This window comes from Bufo bufo, chromosome 2 (assembly GCF_905171765.1).
Source record: "Bufo bufo chromosome 2, aBufBuf1.1, whole genome shotgun sequence".
Lineage (NCBI taxonomy): Eukaryota > Metazoa > Chordata > Amphibia > Anura > Bufonidae > Bufo > Bufo bufo.
The window spans coordinates 460,345,189-460,366,184 of NC_053390.1; positions in this window are offsets into that span (position 1 = coordinate 460,345,189).

Below are 20,996 nucleotides of genomic sequence, written 5' to 3' on the forward strand. Positions count from 1 at the left end.
ATTCCCAAATTTGCCATTCTGAAAATAACTAGTTTGTGGTATTTCAGGCCTACTTGAAATCTATCCCAAAAAGAAAATCTTACATTGAAGTTATTGATAGTATCATTCAGAAAAACCTAAGACACACGCTAGCGTGCTGATAGAAGTGTCATTCTGTGATTAAACCTATAACTGTCAAACAGCGCAAAAAAAAACAGGTCTCACATCTCTATTCAAGCAAATCTGCACAGTTTTAGCTGGTCAAGTTATTTGTAGTGACCGTCAAAGCAGACTTTTTGTTCTGGGTTGAAAAAGCATTCCCAAATTTGCCATTCTGAAAATAACTAGTTTGTGGTATTTCAGGCCTACTTGAAATCTATCCCAAAAAGAAAATCTTACATTGAAGTTATTGATAGTATCATTCAGAAAAACCTAAGACACACGCTAGCGTGCTGATAGAAGTGTCATTCTGTGATTAAACCTATAACTGTCACACAGCGCAAAAAAAAACAGGTCTCACATCTCTATTCAACTAAATCTGCACAGTTTTAGCTGCTCAAGTTATTTGTAGTGACCGTCAAAGCAGACTTTTTGTTCTGGGTTGAAAAAGCATTCCCAAATTTGCCATTCTGAAAATAACTAGTTTGTGGTATTTCAGGCCTACTTGAAATCTATCCCAAAAAGAAAATCTTACATTGAAGTTATTGATAGTATCATTCAGAAAAACCTAAGACACACGCTAGCGTGCTGATAGAAGTGTCATTCTGTGATTAAACCTATAACTGTCACACAGCGCAAAAAAAAACAGGTCTCACATCTCTATTCAACCAAATCTGCACAGTTTTAGCTGGTCAAGTTATTTGTAGTGACCGTCAAAGCAGACTTTTTGTTCTGGGTTGAAAAAGCATTCCCAAATTTGCCATTCTGAAAATAACTAGTTTGTGGTATTTCAGGCCTACTTGAAATCTATCCCAAAAAGAAAATCTTACATTGAAGTTATTGATAGTATCATTCAGAAAAACCTAAGACACACGCTAGCGTGCTGATAGAAGTGTCATTCTGTGATTAAACCTATAACTGTCACACAGCGCAAAAAAAAACAGGTCTCACATCTCTATTCAAGCAAATCTGCACAGTTTTAGCTGGTCAAGTTATTTGTAGTGACCGTCAAAGCAGACTTTTTGTTCTGGGTTGAAAAAGCATTCCCAAATTTGCCATTCTGAAAATAACTAGTTTGTGGTATTTCAGGCCTACTTGAAATCTATCCCAAAAAGAAAATCTTACATTGAAGTTATTGATAGTATCATTCAGAAAAACCTAAGACACACGCTAGCGTGCTGATAGAAGTGTCATTCTGTGATTAAACCTATAACTGTCACACAGCGCAAAAAAAAACAGGTCTCACATCTCTATTCAACTAAATCTGCACAGTTTTAGCTGGTCAAGTTATTTGTAGTGACCGTCAAAGCAGACTTTTTGTTCTGGGTTGAAAAAGCATTCCCAAATTTGCCATTCTGAAAATAACTAGTTTGTGGTATTTCAGGCCTACTTGAAATCTATCCCAAAAAGAAAATCTTACATTGAAGTTATTGATAGTATCATTCAGAAAAACCTAAGACACACGCTAGCGTGCTGATAGAAGTGTCATTCTGTGATTAAACCTATAACTGTCACACAGCGCAAAAAAAAACAGGTCTCACATCTCTATTCAACCAAATCTGCACAGTTTTAGCTGGTCAAGTTATTTGTAGTGACCGTCAAAGCAGACTTTTTGTTCTGGGTTGAAAAAGCATTCCCAAATTTGCCATTCTGAAAATAACTAGTTTGTGGTATTTCAGGCCTACTTGAAATCTATCCCAAAAAGAAAATCTTACATTGAAGTTATTGATAGTATCATTCAGAAAAACCTAAGACACACGCTAGCGTGCTGATAGAAGTGTCATTCTGTGATTAAACCTATAACTGTCAAACAGCGCAAAAAAAAACAGGTCTCACATCTCTATTCAAGCAAATCTGCACAGTTTTAGCTGGTCAAGTTATTTGTAGTGACCGTCAAAGCAGACTTTTTGTTCTGGGTTGAAAAAGCATTCCCAAATTTGCCATTCTGAAAATAACTAGTTTGTGGTATTTCAGGCCTACTTGAAATCTATCCCAAAAAGAAAATCTTACATTGAAGTTATTGATAGTATCATTCAGAAAAACCTAAGACACACGCTAGCGTGCTGATAGAAGTGTCATTCTGTGATTAAACCTATAACTGTCACACAGCGCAAAAAAAAACAGGTCTCACATCTCTATTCAACTAAATCTGCACAGTTTTAGCTGGTCAAGTTATTTGTAGTGACCGTCAAAGCAGACTTTTTGTTCTGGGTTGAAAAAGCATTCCCAAATTTGCCATTCTGAAAATAACTAGTTTGTGGTATTTCAGGCCTACTTGAAATCTATCCCAAAAAGAAAATCTTACATTGAAGTTATTGATAGTATCATTCAGAAAAACCTAAGACACACGCTAGCGTGCTGATAGAAGTGTCATTCTGTGATTAAACCTATAACTGTCAAACAGCGCAAAAAAAAACAGGTCTCACATCTCTATTCAAGCAAATCTGCACAGTTTTAGCTGGTCAAGTTATTTGTAGTGACCGTCAAAGCAGACTTTTTGTTCTGGGTTGAAAAAGCATTCCCAAATTTGCCATTCTGAAAATAACTAGTTTGTGGTATTTCAGGCCTACTTGAAATCTATCCCAAAAAGAAAATCTTACATTGAAGTTATTGATAGCATCATTCAGAAAAACCTAAGACACACGCTAGCGTGCTGATAGAAGTGTCATTCTGTGATTAAACCTATAACTGTCACACAGCGCAAAAAAAAACAGGTCTCACATCTCTATTCAACTAAATCTGCACAGTTTTAGCTGGTCAAGTTATTTGTAGTGACCGTCAAAGCAGACTTTTTGTTCTGGGTTGAAAAAGCATTCCCAAATTTGCCATTCTGAAAATAACTAGTTTGTGGTATTTCAGGCCTACTTGAAATCTATCCCAAAAAGAAAATCTTACATTGAAGTTATTGATAGTATCATTCAGAAAAACCTAAGACACACGCTAGCGTGCTGATAGAAGTGTCATTCTGTGATTAAACCTATAACTGTCACACAGCGCAAAAAAAAACAGGTCTCACATCTCTATTCAACCAAATCTGCACAGTTTTAGCTGGTCAAGTTATTTGTAGTGACCGTCAAAGCAGACTTTTTGTTCTGGGTTGAAAAAGCATTCCCAAATTTGCCATTCTGAAAATAACTAGTTTGTGGTATTTCAGGCCTACTTGAAATCTATCCCAAAAAGAAAATCTTACATTGAAGTTATTGATAGTATCATTCAGAAAAACCTAAGACACACGCTAGCGTGCTGATAGAAGTGTCATTCTGTGATTAAACCTATAACTGTCACACAGCGCAAAAAAAAACAGGTCTCACATCTCTATTCAAGCAAATCTGCACAGTTTTAGCTGGTCAAGTTATTTGTAGTGACCGTCAAAGCAGAGTTTTTGTTCTGGGTTGAAAAAGCATTCCCAAATTTGCCATTCTGAAAATAACTAGTTTGTGGTATTTCAGGCCTACTTGAAATCTATCCCAAAAAGAAAATCTTACATTGAAGTTATTGATAGTATCATTCAGAAAAACCTAAGACACACGCTAGCGTGCTGATAGAAGTGTCATTCTGTGATTAAACCTATAACTGTCACACAGCGCAAAAAAAAACAGGTCTCACATCTCTATTCAACTAAATCTGCACAGTTTTAGCTGGTCAAGTTATTTGTAGTGACCGTCAAAGCAGACTTTTTGTTCTGGGTTGAAAAAGCATTCCCAAATTTGCCATTCTGAAAATAACTAGTTTGTGGTATTTCAGGCCTACTTGAAATCTATCCCAAAAAGAAAATCTTACATTGAAGTTATTGATAGTATCATTCAGAAAAACCTAAGACACACGCTAGCGTGCTGATAGAAGTGTCATTCTGTGATTAAACCTATAACTGTCACACAGCGCAAAAAAAAACAGGTCTCACATCTCTATTCAACCAAATCTGCACAGTTTTAGCTGGTCAAGTTATTTGTAGTGACCGTCAAAGCAGACTTTTTGTTCTGGGTTGAAAAAGCATTCCCAAATTTGCCATTCTGAAAATAACTAGTTTGTGGTATTTCAGGCCTACTTGAAATCTATCCCAAAAAGAAAATCTTACATTGAAGTTATTGATAGTATCATTCAGAAAAACCTAAGACACACGCTAGCGTGCTGATAGAAGTGTCATTCTGTGATTAAACCTATAACTGTCACACAGCGCAAAAAAAAACAGGTCTCACATCTCTATTCAACCAAATCTGCACAGTTTTAGCTGGTCAAGTTATTTGTAGTGACCGTCAAAGCAGACTTTTTGTTCTGGGTTGAAAAAGCATTCCCAAATTTGCCATTCTGAAAATAACTAGTTTGTGGTATTTCAGGCCTACTTGAAATCTATCCCAAAAAGAAAATCTTACATTGAAGTTATTGATAGTATCATTCAGAAAAACGTAAGACACACGCTAGCGTGCTGATAGAAGTGTCATTCTGTGATTAAACCTATAACTGTCAAACAGCGCAAAAAAAAACAGGTCTCACATCTCTATTCAACCAAATCTGCACAGTTTTAGCTGGTCAAGTTATTTGTAGTGACCGTCAAAGCAGACTTTTTGTTCTGGGTTGAAAAAGCATTCCCAAATTTGCCATTCTGAAAATAACTAGTTTGTGGTATTTCAGGCCTACTTGAAATCTATCCCAAAAAGAAAATCTTACATTGAAGTTATTGATAGTATCATTCAGAAAAACCTAAGACACACGCTAGCGTGCTGATAGAAGTGTCATTCTGTGATTAAACCTATAACTGTCACACAGCGCAAAAAAAAACAGGTCTCACATCTCTATTCAACTAAATCTGTACAGTTTTAGCTAGTCAAGTTATTTGTAGTGACCGTCAAAGCAGACTTTTTGTTCTGGGTTGAAAAAGCATTCCCAAATTTGCCATTCTGAAAATAACTAGTTTGTGGTATTTCAGGCCTACTTGAAATCTATCCCAAAAAGAAAATCTTACATTGAAGTTATTGATAGTATCATTCAGAAAAACCTAAGACACATGCTAGCGTGCTGATAGAAGTGTCATTCTGTGATTAAACCTATAACTGTCACACAGCGCAAAAAAAAACAGGTCTCACATCTCTATTCAACCAAATCTGCACAGTTTTAGCTGGTCAAGTTATTTGTAGTGACCGTCAAAGCAGACTTTTTGTTCTGGGTTGAAAAAGCATTCCCAAATTTGCCATTCTGAAAAAAACTAGTTTGTGGTATTTCAGGCCTACTTGAAATCTATCCCAAAAAGAAAATCTTACATTGAAGTTATTGATAGTATCATTCAGAAAAACCTAAGACACACGCTAGCGTGCTGATAGAAGTGTCATTCTGTGATTAAACCTATAACTGTCACACAGCGCAAAAAAAAACAGGTCTCACATCTCTATTCAACCAAATCTGCACAGTTTTAGCTGGTCAAGTTATTTGTAGTGACCGTCAAAGCAGACTTTTTGTTCTGGGTTGAAAAAGCATTCCCAAATTTGCCATTCTGAAAATAACTAGTTTGTGGTATTTCAGGCCTACTTGAAATCTATCCTACAAAGAAACTCTTACATTGAAGTTATTGATAGTATCATTCAGAAAAACCTAAGACACACGCTAGCGTGCTGATAGAAGTGTCATTCTGTGATTAAACCTATAACTGTCACACAGCGCAAAAAAAAACAGGTCTCACATCTCTATTCAACCAAATCTGCACAGTTTTAGCTGGTCAAGTTATTTGTAGTGACCGTCAAAGCAGACTTTTTGTTCTGGGTTGAAAAAGCATTCCCAAATTTGCCATTCTGAAAATAACTAGTTTGTGGTATTTCAGGCCTACTTGAAATCTATCCCAAAAAGAAAATCTTACATTGAAGTTATTGATAGTATCATTCAGAAAAACCTAAGACACACGCTAGCGTGCTGATAGAAGTGTCATTCTGTGATTAAACCTATAACTGTCAAACAGCGCAAAAAAAAACAGGTCTCACATCTCTATTCAACCAAATCTGCACAGTTTTAGCTGGTCAAGTTATTTGTAGTGACCGTCAAAGCAGACTTTTTGTTCTGGGTTGAAAAAGCATTCCCAAATTTGCCATTCTGAAAATAACTAGTTTGTGGTATTTCAGGCCTACTTGAAATCTATCCCAAAAAGAAAATCTTACATTGAAGTTATTGATAGTATCATTCAGAAAAACCTAAGACACACGCTAGCGTGCTGATAGAAGTGTCATTCTGTGATTAAACCTATAACTGTCACACAGCGCAAAAAAAAACAGGTCTCACATCTCTATTCAACTAAATCTGCACAGTTTTAGCTGGTCAAGTTATTTGTAGTGACCGTCAAAGCAGACTTTTTGTTCTGGGTTGAAAAAGCATTCCCAAATTTGCCATTCTGAAAATAACTAGTTTGTGGTATTTCAGGCCTACTTGAAATCTATCCCAAAAAGAAAATCTTACATTGAAGTTATTGATAGTATCATTCAGAAAAACCTAAGACACACGCTAGCGTGCTGATAGAAGTGTCATTCTGTGATTAAACCTATAACTGTCACACAGCGCAAAAAAAAACAGGTCTCACATCTCTATTCAACCAAATCTGCACAGTTTTAGCTGGTCAAGTTATTTGTAGTGACCGTCAAAGCAGACTTTTTGTTCTGGGTTGAAAAAGCATTCCCAAATTTGCCATTCTGAAAATAACTAGTTTGTGGTATTTCAGGCCTACTTGAAATCTATCCCAAAAAGAAAATCTTACATTGAAGTTATTGATAGTATCATTCAGAAAAACCTAAGACACACGCTAGCGTGCTGATAGAAGTGTCATTCTGTGATTAAACCTATAACTGTCACACAGCGCAAAAAAAAACAGGTCTCACATCTCTATTCAACCAAATCTGCACAGTTTTAGCTGGTCAAGTTATTTGTAGTGACCGTCAAAGCAGACTTTTTGTTCTGGGTTGAAAAAGCATTCCCAAATTTGCCATTCTGAAAATAACTAGTTTGTGGTATTTCAGGCCTACTTGAAATCTATCCCAAAAAGAAAATCTTACATTGAAGTTATTGATAGTATCATTCAGAAAAACCTAAGACACACGCTAGCGTGCTGATAGAAGTGTCATTCTGTGATTAAACCTATAACTGTCACACAGCGCAAAAAAAAAACAGGTCTCACATCTCTATTCAACCAAATCTGCACAGTTTTAGCTGGTCAAGTTATTTGTAGTGACCGTAAAAGCAGACTTTTTGTTCTGGGTTGAAAAAGCATTCCCAAATTTTCCATTCTCAAAATTGTGGTGAACGGGAACAATGAGGAAAACATCTAATAAGGGACGCGGACGTGGACATGGTCGTGGTGGTGTTAGTAGACCCTCTGGTGCAGGGAGAGGACGTGGCCGTTCTGCCACAGCCACACGTCCTAGTGAATTAACTACCTCAGGTCCCAGTAGCCAGCAGAATTTACAGCGATATTTGGTGGGGCCCAATGCCGTTCTAAGGATGGTAAGGCCTGAGCAGGTACAGGCATTAGTCAATTGGGTGGCCGACAGTGGATCCAGCACGTTCACATTATCTCCCACCCAGTCTTCTGCAGAAAGCACACAGATGGCGCATGAAAACCAAGCCCATCGGTCTGTCACATCACCCCCATGCATATCAGGGAAACTGTCTGAGCCTCAAGTTATGCAGCAGTCTCTTATGCTGTTTGAAGACTCTGCTGCCAGGGTTTCCCAAGGGCATCCACCTAGCCCTTCCCCAGGGGTGGAAGAGATAGAATGCACTAACGCACAACCACTTATTTTTCCTGATGATGAGGACATGGGAATACCACCTCAGCACATCTCTGATGATGACGAAACACAGGTGCCAACTGCTGCGTCTTTCTGCAGTGTGCAGACTGAACAGGAGGTCAGGGATCAAGACTGGGTGGAAGACGATGCAGGGGACGATGAGGTCCTAGACCACACATGGAATGAAGGTCGTGCCACTGACTTTCACAGTTCGGAGGAAGAGGCAGTGGTGAGACCGAGCCAACAGCGTAGCAAAAGAGGGAGCAGTGGGAAAAATCAGAACACCCGCCGCCAAGAGACTCCGCCTGCTACTGACCGCCGCCATCTGGGACCGAGCACCCCAAAGGCAGCTTCAAGGAGTTCCCTGGCATGGCACTTCTTCAAACAATGTGCTGACGACAAGACCCGAGTGGTTTGCACGCTGTGCCATCAGAGCCTGAAGCGAGGCATTAACGTTCTGAACCTTAGCACAACCTGCATGACCAGGCACCTGCATGCAAAGCATGAACTGCAGTGGAGTAAACACCTTAAAAACAAGGAAGTCACTCAGTCTCCCCCTGCTACATCTTCTGCTGCTGCCGCCTCGGCCTCTTCTGCTGCTGCTGCCGCCGCCTCGGCCTCTTCCTCCGCCTCTGGAGGAACGTTGGCACCTGCTGCCCAGCAAACATGGGATGTACCACCAACACCACCACCTGCGTCACCAAGCATCTCAACCATGTCACACGGCAGCGTTCAGCTCTCCATCTCACAAACATTTGAGAGAAAGCGTAAATTCTCACCTAGCCACCCTCGATCCCTGGCCCTGAATGCCAGCATTTCTAAACTACTGGCCTATGAAATGCTGTCATTTAGGCTGGTGGACACACACAGCTTCAAACAGCTCATGTCACTTGCTGTCTCACAGTATGTTGTTCCCAGCCGCCACTACTTCTCTAAGAGAGCCGTGCCTTCCCTGCACAAACAAGTGTCCGATAAAATCAAGTGTGCACTGCGCAACGCCATCTGTGGCAAGGTCCACCTAACCACAGATACGTGGACCAGTAAGCACGGCCAGGGACGCTATATCTCCCTAACTGCACACTGGGTAAATGTAGTGGCGGCTGGGCCCCAGGCGGAGAGCTATTTGGCGCACGTCCTTCCGCCGCCAAGGATCGCAGGGCAACATTCTTTGCCTCCTGTCTCCTCCTCCTCCTACTCAGCTTCCTCCTCCTCTTCTTCCACCTGCTCATCCAGTCAGCCACACACCTTCACCACCAACTTCAGCACAGCACGGGGTAAACGTCAGCAGGCCATTCTGAAACTCATATGTTTGGGGGACAGGCCCCACACAGCACAGGAGTTGTGGCGGGGTATAGAACAACAGACCGACGAGTGGTTGCTGCCGGTGAGCCTCAAGCCCGGCCTGGTGGTGTGCGATAATGGGCGAAATCTCGTTGCAGCTCTGGGACTAGCCCAGTGTCGGACTGGGGTGCCTAGGGCCCACCAGTGGAATTGATTTTGGGGGCCCACCCTAGAGCTGGAGATATAACTTGTTCATTTTTCAGTCTCGCACACATGAATGTATGCATTTTAGCACACAATACAGTAACAGTATGCTAAACAGAACAGTATTGTGCACTGCACTATATCAAATAGTTTCTCTTTAAAGGGAGTCTGTCATCACAGTTTCATCTTTTTAACCCTTCCCATAGCTTTCTAGATGCACGATGAAAGAAATGCTCCAGCACCAGAAGGACGTAATGAAAAAATTCCCGGTCTTTATTCAAATCACCAGCATATCGGTGCATACAGCGACAGTGACACAATGACCCACTTGTCCCCACGATCTACGCGTTTCGGACGATGTTGTCCTTAGTCATGATCTATGGCGTCTGGTGTGTGCCGGGCTGAAATAGGGCTCACCTCTGGAGTGTCCGCCCACAGGGAGGGACATTGAAATCCAGGGCAGGTAAAATAATCAGTCCGGATCACACAAGACACCTGTGCAAACATATTCACCTGTGACATACAAAGATTTTTGACACCCCACAATACTTTAGAAAAACTAATACAAAATATAAAATTGTGTCACTATTTCCTCATAAAAATTATTATTTAAATGGAAAGGAAGAATTCATGATATTATCACATCTTTTTCCAACCTGGCATAGTATGGGTAACATAATATTGTCCACTGGATGTATAAAAAACAGGGGGGAAAAAGGAGGAGAGACGCATGCTAGAAAGTAAATTCAGCAAACTAAAAAAAAAAAAAAAAAAAAAAAAAAAAAAAAAAAAAGGTGGATCCAAATGTGCAAAATGTCATTCAAATTCCCATGGGTTAGGGCTGGTGGTTTGCTGTAGTCCTGTGTCCATGAATCCCACGTATATCATGATCTTTTGTAATTGAGCAAGTCCAGAATCATCCAGTAATTCTGAGCAAAAATAACGCAGAGTGTGAACAAACACTTAGATTCATGGCAAGTTTAAGCACATTGATATAATTGTAGTGTGTTCGAAAATCACTAATCACATTGCCAGTTCACCTGAGACAAATCATCAATTTGTGTTCACATCTATCTTGCTAAAAAGAGGGAAAGGAAATTCTGCTTCATGTGAACAGTGCCCTACACTCCAAGATACAGACCGTTTCATATAAAGGCAACTTAGTGATTCAATATGATGATAACTTAGTACTATGAAAGAAATATGTATAGCATCGGTCTAAAACAGAATTTGTGGATGTATTATAGTACTAAGTTATCATCATATTGAATCACTAAGTTGCCTTTATATGAAACGGTCTGTATCTTGGAGTGTAGGGCACTGTTCACATGAAGCAGAATTTCCTTTCCCTCTTTTTAGCAAGATAGATGTGAACACAAATTGATGATTTGTCTCAGGTGAACTGGCAATGTGATTAGTGATTTTCGAACACACTACAATTATATCAATGTGCTTAAACTTGCCATGAATCTAAGTGTTTGTTCACACTCTGCGTTATTTTTGCTCAGAATTACTGGATGATTCTGGACTTGCTCAATTACAAAAGATCATGATATACGTGGGATTCATGGACACAGGACTACAGCAAACCACCAGCCCTAACCCATGGGAATTTGAATGACATTTTGCACATTTGGATCCACCCTTTTTTTTTTTTTTTTTTTTTTTTTTTTAGTTTGCTGAATTTACTTTCTAGCATGCGTCTCTCCTCCTTTTTCCCCCCTGTTTTTTATACATCCAGTGGACAATATTATGTTACCCATACTATGCCAGGTTGGAAAAAGATGTGATAATATCATGAATTCTTCCTTTCCATTTAAATAATAATTTTTATGAGGAAATAGTGACACAATTTTATATTTTGTATTAGTTTTTCTAAAGTATTGTGGGGTGTCAAAAATCTTTGTATGTCACAGGTGAATATGTTTGCACAGGTGTCTTGTGTGATCCGGACTGATTATTTTACCTGCCCTGGATTTCAATGTCCCTCCCTGTGGGCGGACACTCCAGAGGTGAGCCCTATTTCAGCCCGGCACACACCAGACGCCATAGATCATGACTAAGGACAACATCGTCCGAAACGCGTAGATCGTGGGGACAAGTGGGTCATTGTGTCACTGTCGCTGTATGCACCGATATGCTGGTGATTTGAATAAAGACCGGGAATTTTTTCATTACGTCCTTCTGGTGCTGGAGCATTTCTTTCATCGTGCATCTACTATTGGACTGGCTTGTGTCCGCCCCGTGCACCATCACACAGGATCGGAAGGTGAGCTGGCTGTAACCTCTTACCATAGCTTTCTAGCAGCATTACAGTTGATAAAAACAAAAATCATCTTAGTAGGATGTGCAAATGAGGACTCGCAAGTGCCCAGGGGCAGCGTCAACCTCGTAGTTGCCCAGGCAGCTCTGCCTTATCGTCGCTTCCCCCCGCCCAGTCTTTCCCTCTGCCAGCCCATCTTCTTACTTCTTCTTTCGCCGAGATCCTGCGCACTGAGTCCGTTAGCCGGCGCATGCGCATTAATTACTGTGATGCCATACCAGGAATGGAATGCGCCGGCCGATGGACTCAGTGCGCAGGCGCGGGATCTCGGCGAAAGAAGAAGTAAGAAGATGGGCGGGCAGAGGGAAAGGATGGGCGGGGGGGAACGACGATAAGGCAGAGCTGCCTGGGCACCTACGAGGTTGACGCCGCCCCTGGGCACTTGCGAGCCCTCATTTGCATATCCTACTAAGATGATTTTTGCCAGTTTTATAAGTCCACGATTGCTTATAAAGGTAACGTTTTTATCAACTGTAATGCTGCTCAAAAGCTATGGGAAGGGTTAAAAAGGTGAAACTGTGATGACAGACTCCCTTTAAGCAACTCATTTAGTTGATAACTGTATCTGTTATTTACAGTAGTTTGGACAGCGGTCACACGTGGACATTCCATGACCTAGATGAACCACCCAGTCCCCCAGCCTAAACAATATCCAAAGTGAAGGAAATGTTTCCTGCATATTCAAAAGGATAAGTTTATTGAAGTGCTGGCAGTAGTGCCCCGGCCTCCTCACAGCTCACCAAACTCAGCGCCGTACATTGTATAGCGGCTGTGCTTGGTATCGCGCTCAACCCCTTTCACTTCTATGGGGCTGAGCTGCTCCTAGGCCACTTGATCAATGAACGTGATGTCACATGGCCCAGAAAAATCACAGAGAAGGACACAGGGCTCACAGGAGCCCCGGTGCCTTGTCAAACAGCTGATCGGCAGTGGTCCCAGGTAGGGATCGACCGATTATCGGATTTACCGATATTATCGGCCGATATTCAGGATTTTCAAAGTTATCGGTATCAGCATCTAACCTTGCTGATATGCCGATAACGAATCGCGAACATGGATCGCACTGCTATCAACGCGATCAATGTTCCCTCAGCAGCACACCAGTGAGAGGCAAGAGGGGAGGAGGAGGGGAGGGGCTGTGGCCATTGCGCCACCAATGATGTTAACTCAGTTATTAATTCAAATATAGGAGGCGGGTGAATCATATAGCTGCACCTGAGGGGTTAACTGTTGCGGATCGCAGCTACCCCTCATAGAGGTCAGGTGTCGCTATATTTGAATTAATGGGCAAGTTATCTTCATTGGTGGCAGTGGCAGCTTCTGATCAGAGCCCAAGCAGTGTAATTGCGGGGCTCCGATCGGTTACCATGGCAGCCAGGATGCTACTGACGCCCTGGCTGCCATAGTCAGCTCCCTGCTGCCATGTGTACTATGCACAGGGCAGCAGGGAGAGTGTGACGTCCTATTCACCCTGATAGAGCTCTATTAGGGTGAATAGGACAAGGGATCTAGGTTCTAGCCCCTAAGGGGGAAATAGTTATTAAATTAAAAAAAACACCAAAATATTAAGTATAAATATTTAATCTTAGATATATAATGGCATCTCTTCGTTTAACAACAGATTTGTGTAGGAATTTTTTTTTTTTTTTTCAAAAATGAAAATGCACAAAATATTGGTATAAATTATCGGCTATCGGCCTGAAAGTTCACAGGTTATCAGCTCTAAAAAAATCAATATCGGTCGATCCCTAGTCCCGGGTATCAGACCCCCACCAATCAGATACTGATGACCTATCCACAGTCATATGTGACTGATATCAGCCGCTCCTCTTATAACGCTCCAGCACTGATATAACCTCCAGAGACATTACATCACATGTGACTGATATCAGCCGCTCCTCTTATAACACTCTAGTACTGATATACCGTATTTTTCGCCCTATAAGATGCACCGGCCCATAAGACGCACCTAGGTTTTTGGGGGGGAAAATAAGAAAAAAAATATTTTTAACCAAAAGGTGTGCTTTTGGTGGGTTTGGAACTAATGGTGGTCTGTGGATGGCACTATTACTGGGGATCTGTGAAGGACACTGTTATGGGGGGGGATCTGTGAAGGACACTGTTATGGGGGGGGATCTGGGGATGGCACTGTTATGGGGGGGGATCTGGGGATGGCGCACTGTTATGGGGGATCTGTGGATGACGCACTGTTAGGCCTCATGCACACGACCGTTGTTTTATTCTGTGTCCGTTGTTCCGCTTTCGTGATTTTCTGCGGACCCATTGACTTTCAATGGGTTTGTTGAAAACTCGGCTAATGCACCGTTTGTCATCCGCGTCCGTGATCCCTGGTTCCAGTCCGTCAAAAAAATATAACCTGTCCTATTTTTTCCACGGAAAACGGTTTGCAGATCCATTCAAGTCAATGGGACCGTGAAAAAACGCGGAGGCACACAAGATTGTCATCCGCGTCCGCGTCTGTTTTTTCCCTATCATTTGCATGGCAAACTTGATTTTTTTTTTTTTTACTTTCCTTCATGTCTGGTGATCCTCCAAAAATAAATGAAGACACACGGAAACAAAAACGGAAACGGATCACGGAACAATGGAACCCCATTTTGCGGAACGGAACACAACAACGGTCGTGTGCATGAGGCCTTATGGGGGATCTGTGGGTGACGCACTGTTATGGGGGGGATCTGTGGATGACGCACTGTTATGGGGGGGGATCTGTGGATGACGCACTGTTATGGGGGGGATCTGTGGATGACGCACTGTTATGGGGGTATCTGTGACGGACACTGTTATTGGGGGGTATCTGTGGATGGCACTGTTATGGAGGGGGATCTGCGGGTGGCACTGTTATGGGGGGGGATCTGCGGGTGGCATTGTTATGATGGGGGATCTGCGGGTGGCACTGTTATGGAGGGGGATCTGCGGGTGGCACTGTTATGGAGGGGGATCTGCGGGTGGCACTGTTATGGAGGGGGATCTGCGGGTGGCACTGTTATGGAGGGGGATCTGCGGGTGGCACTGTTATGGAGGGGGATCTGCGGGTGGCACTGTTATGGAGGGGGATCTGCGGGTGGCACTGTTATGGAGGGGGATCTGCGGGTGGCACTGTTATGGAGGGGGATCTGCGGGTGGCACTGTTATGGAGGGGGACCTGTGGGTGGCACTGTTATATATGTGCCATCACAGACCCCCCACCCCATAACAGTGCCATCCACAGACCCCCCCCACCCCTTAACAGTGCCATCCACAGATGTCCCCCATAAAACTGTCATCCACAGATCCCCCCCCCACCGCTCCAGTATGCAAATATAAAATGTCTGATTCAATTAAAAGTTATTACACATGCCCCCTCACTCCTAATATTACTGTACACCCTAACAGCTTCTGTACAACGCAGGCAGGCCGGGCGGCCAGCGCGTCACTCACTGACGTCACGTGCCTGCGCCGCCTGCTTGATTCATAAAGTAGGCGGCGCAGCCACGTGACATCAGGGAGTTATGCTGCCGCCCGCCCGGCTGTTAGGGCTCATTCAGACGGCCGTATGCTGTCCGCAAAAATACTGAATGCTATCCGTTTTTTTGCGGATCCGCAAAAAAAATGAAACATGTCCTATACTTGTCCGTGAAAATCAGGACATGGCCCCATTGAAGTCTATGGGTCCGCAAAAATACTGAATGCTATCCGTTTTTTTGCGGATCCGCAAAAAAAATGAAACATGTCCTATACTTGTCCGTGAAAATCAGGACATGGCCCCATTGAAGTCTATGGGTCCGCAAAAATACTGAATGCTATCCGTTTTTTTGCGGATCCGCAAAAAAAATGAAACATGTCCTATACTTGTCCGTGAAAATCAGGACATGGCCCCATTGAAGTCTATGGGTCCGCAAAAATACTGAATGCTATCCGTTTTTTTGCAGATCCGTTTTTTTGCGGATCCGCAAAAAAACGGATAGCATTCAGTATTTTTGCGGACAGCATACGGCCATCTGAATGAGCCCTTAGGGTGTATGGTAATATTAAAAGTGTGTGGGGGGGGGGGGGGCATGTTTAATCACTTTTAATTGAATGAGACATTTTATATTTGAATATTGCAGCACCGGAGCGGCGGGGCCGGAGTACAGTGACCGCACCCAGTCCCTCCCCGCTCTCGTATACATCGCAGCCTGTAAAAATGTCAGCATTCACCCCATAAGACGCAGGGGCATTTTCCCATTTTTTGGGGGAAAAAAGTGTGTTTTATAGGGCGAAAAATACGGTAACCTCCAGAGACATTACATCATATGTGACTGATATCAGCCGCTCCTCTTATAACGCTCCAGCTCTGATATAACCTCCAGAGACATTACATCCTATGTGACTGATATCAGCCGCTCCTCTTATATCGCTCCAGTACTGATATAACCTCCAGAGCAGGGGCGTACATACAGGGGTCGCGGCTGGGCCCGGCACTCCAGGGGGCCCGGCCGCCTGTGGACCCCTGGCCCCGCCCTGCAGTAGTGCTGTGCCTGCCTGTATAAGGGCTGTTTCACACGAGCGAGTCGATTGCGGGAATCACGCTCCGTGTGTGAGTGTGAACCTCCGCTCTGGACATAGTGACATAAAGCGGTCAGTATGATTCTGTGGAAAAAAGGCCAAGCAGAGGCACATAGCATTATAAATCATGATAATGCTGTGCGCTCCTGCAAGTCTAGAGCGGAGGATCACACTCACACACGGAGCGCGATTCCCGCAATGGACTCGCTCGTGTGAAACAGCCTTAATCCGGGCGGCCGACCCGGGGCCCGCCACCCAGTGTTGCGTTTCTGCGCTGTAGTGCCAGGCCAGGCCAGCCCTACCCTCCTTGAGTGAGAGTTTCCCCCCCCGATTCTCCTCCCCGTGCGGGTGCAGCGTGCCTAGTCATTTCCTGTTGGGCGGCAGCACCGGACACAACGTTTCCCTAGGCTGCGCAGGCGCACAACAACACCGAGACGCAGCAGGAAGAAGGCACCGGAGAGCGTGAAGAAGCTGGTGCCGGTTCGGAAGTGAAGATAAGATTTGTAAAAAAAAAAAAAAAAAAGGTCTTTATAATTGCTCACCACATTTATGGTCAGTGAGTTCAGAGTAGACTCAGAGTAGGGTCTGATGGGGTCTGGCTTTATAACTAGCTCTGCTATATTTCTGTAGCCTCTGACTGCCCAGTTGGGCTGAAACTACTACACCCAGCATGTTCTGGTAGTAATAGTAAATGGATATTGGTGCAATTCTGAGCTACTAGTCTATATAATATTATATTGTATTATATAGACTAGTAGCTCAGAATTGCACCAATATCCATTTACTATTACTGCCAGAACATGCTGGGTGTAGTAGTTTCAGCCCAACTGGGCAGTCAGAGGTTGCAGGCTACAGAAATATTGCAGAGTTAGGCTACTTTCACACCGGCGTTTCTGGGTCCGCCTGTGAGATCTGTTTCAGGGCTCTCACAAGCGGCCCCAAAACGGATCAGTTCAGCCCCAATGCATTCTGAATGGATAAGGATCCGCTCTGAATGCATCAGTTTGCCTCCGTTCAGCCTCCATTCCGCTCTAGAGGCGGACACCAAAACACTGCTTGCAGCCAAACGGATCTGTTCTGAACGGATACCAGCGTTTGCATTATAGGTGCGGATCCGTCTGTGCAGATTCGTTTTGGTGTCCGCCTGACAATGCGGAGCCAAACGGATCCGTCCTGTCTTACAATGTAAGTCAATGAGGACGGATCCGTTTTCACTGACACAATATGGTGCAATTGAAAACGGATCCGCCTCCCATTGACTTTCAGTGTAATGTTTGCATTATCTTTTTTTTTTTTTCGTGGTAATGCAAACGGATCCGTTCTGAACGGATACAAGCATTTGCATTATCGGTGCTGATCCGTCTGTGCAGATACCAGACGGATCCGCACCTAACGCAGGTGTGAAAGTAGCCTAAGGCTGCATTCACACGTCTGTGGTGTGTTGCGGACCCGCAAATTGCGGGTCCGCAACACACCAGCCCGGCGCCCCCATAGAAATGCCTATTCTTGTCCGCAAGCTGCGGACAAGAATAGGACATGCTCTATCTTCTTGCGGAGCTGCGGACCCAAAATCAGGGCCGCACTCCGCAATTGCGGCTGCAGACAGCACACTGTGTGCTGTCCGCATCCATTCCGTCCCCTTAGAGAATGAATGGGTCCGCACCCATTCCGCAAAATTGCGGAAAGGATGCGGACCCATTTTGCGGACGTGTGAATGGAGCCTAACTCTGCTGCTGGTGGAGGGAGGTTGGGGGGGGGGGGGGGGGGGGGGGGGGGGGGGGCGGCGACGGGAAGGGGGGCCCCATGGTTCAGTTTTGCACCGGGGCCCCATGGATTGTGTGCACGCCACTGCTCCAGAGACATTACATATTATGTGGGGGTGAGGGGCTGGGAAAGTGTGAAATGCCACTGATGAGAGGGAAGAGGGGGACACTGGGAGACATAACTTCTTGCCCTGTATAAAGTATAGGCGAGATAGTTGGTGGGAAAGGTCTGTGAGGGGCTGGGACAGGGACACAAGATGTGCAGGGGCAGCAGCTTCAGGACTCTCTTCCCACTTCCCTCCCACAGTAACTTACCCCAGTGCTGCAGTGTGGAGTAGTGGGACCAGTGAGAGAAGAGAACTTTATACTGGAGGGAGGCACAGTGACTCAGAGAGAGCAGCAGTGTCTCCATTATCTCCTGCTGCCTCGGCTGTCGGCTCCTCTGGCTCCGCCCCCTCCTCACACATGATGGAATATCACACTGCAGAGAGGAGGGGGGGAGCTGTCTGCTCATGTCGGGTCGGTGAAGTTTACTTTAGAGAAAGGGACAAGCGCTGCAGGGTATTGTGCTGTCCCTTTCACCAAAGTAAAATGATATGTGTGCCAGTGCTGCAGTCCAGCACCTGATAACAGCCAGACGCCTGAGACTGAAAGTATAGCAACTGCCCTGCCCCTGCTGGTGGCTCTGGCTGCAGTATAAGCAGACAGGCAAGGGGCCCACCGGGCATTTCACCGGCTTCCCGGTGAGCCAGTCCGAGCCTGGACTAGCCGGTTTGACGCACATCCCTTGCCTGGCGCATGTGCTGAATTTGGTGGTGCAGAAGTTCATTCGCAACTACCCCGACATGTCAGAGCTGCTGCATAAAGTGCGGGCCGTCTGTTCGCGCTTCCGGCGTTCACACCCTGCCGCTGCTCGCCTGTTTGCGCTACAGCGTAACTTCGGCCTTCCCGCTCACCGCCTCATATGCGACATGCCCACCAGGTGGAACTCCACCTTGCATATGCTGGACAGACTGTGCGAGCAGCAGCAGGCCATAGTGGAGTTTCAGCTGCAGCACGCACGGGTCAGTCGCACTGCGGATCAGACCCACTTCACCACCAATGACTGGGCCTCCATGCGAGACCTGTGTGCCCTGTTGCGCTGTTTCGAGTACTCCACCAACATGGCCAGTGGCGATGACGCCGTTATCAGCGTTACAATACCACTTCTATGTCTCCTTGAGAAAACACTTAGGGCGATGATGGAAGAGGAGGTGGCCCAGGAGGAAGAGGAGGAAGAGGGGTCATTTTTAGCACTTTCAGGCCAGTCTCTTCAAAGTGACTCAGAGGGAGGTTTTTTGCAACACCAGAGGCCAGGTACAAATGTGGCCAGACAGGGCCCACTACTGGAGGACGAGGATGAGGAGGAGGTGGAGGAGGATGAGGATGAAGCATGTTCACAGCGGGGTGGCACCCAAAGCAGCTCGGGCCCATCATTGGTGCGTGGCTGGGGGGAAACACAGGACGATAACGATACGCCTCCCACAGAGGACAGCTTGTCCTTACCTCTGGGCAGCCTGGCACACATGAGCGACTACATGCTGCAGTGCCTGCGCAACGACAGCAGAGTTGCCCACATTTTAACGTGTGCAGACTACTGGGTTGCCACCCTGCTGGATCCCCGGTACAAAGACAATGTGCCCACCTTACTTCCTACACTGGAGCGTGATAGGAAGATGCGCGAGTACAAGCGCATGTTGGTAGACGCGCTACTGAGAGCATTCCCAAATGTCACAGGGGAACCAGTGGAAGCCCAAGGCGAAGGCAGAGGAGGAGCAAGAGGTCGCCAACGCAGCTGTGTCACGGCCAGCTCCTCTGAGGGCAGGGTTAGCATGGCAGAGATGTGGAAAAGTTTTGTCACCACGCCACAGCTAACTGCACCACCTCCTGATACGGAACGTGTTAGCAGGAGGCAACATTTCACTAACATGGTGGAATAGTACCTGTGCACACCCCTCCACGTACTGACTGATGGTTCGGCCCCATTCAACTTCTGGGTCTCCAAATTGTCCACGTGGCCAGAGCTAGCCTTTTATGCCTTGGAGGTGCTGGCCTGCCTGGCGGCCAGCGTTTTGTCTGAACGTGTATTCAGCACGGCAGGGGGCGTCATTACAGACAAACGCAGCCGCCTGTCTACAGCCAATGTGGACAAGCTGACGTTCATAAAAATGAACCAGGCATGGATCCCACAGGACCTGTCCATCCCTTGTGCAGATTAGATATTAACTACCTCCCCTTAACAATATATTATTCTACTCCAGGGCACTTCCTCATTCAATACTATTTTTAATTTCATTTTACCATTATATTGTGGGGCAACCCAAAGTTGAATGAACCTCTCCTCTGTCTGGGTGCCGGGGCCTAAATGTGTGACAGTGGCCTGTTCCAGTGGTGGGTGACGTGAAGCCTGATTCTCTGCTATGACATGAATACAGATTCTGCGCTGACATAAGGCCAGATTCTCTGTTACGGGACCTCTCTACTCTGCCTGGGTGCCTGGGCCTAAATGTGTGACAGTGGCCTGTTCCAGTGGTGGCTGACGTGAAGCCTGATTCTCTGCTATGACATGAAGACAGATTCTGCGCTGACATAAGGCCAGATTCTCTGTTACGGGACCGCTCTCCTCTGTCTGGGTGCCGGGGCCTAAATGTGTGACAGTGGCCTGTTCCAGTGGTGGGTGACGTGAAGCCTGATTCTCTGCTATGACATGAATACAGATTCTGCGCTGACATAAGGCCAGATTCTCTGTTACGGGACCTCTCTCCTCTGCCTGGGTGCCTGGGCCTAAATGTGTGACAGTGGCCTGTTCCAGTGGTGGCTGACGTGAAGCCTGATTCTCTGCTATGACATGAATACAGATTCTGCGCTGACATAAGGCCAGATTCTCTGTTACGGGACCGCTCTCCTCTGTCTGGGTGCCGGGGCCTAAATGTGTGACAG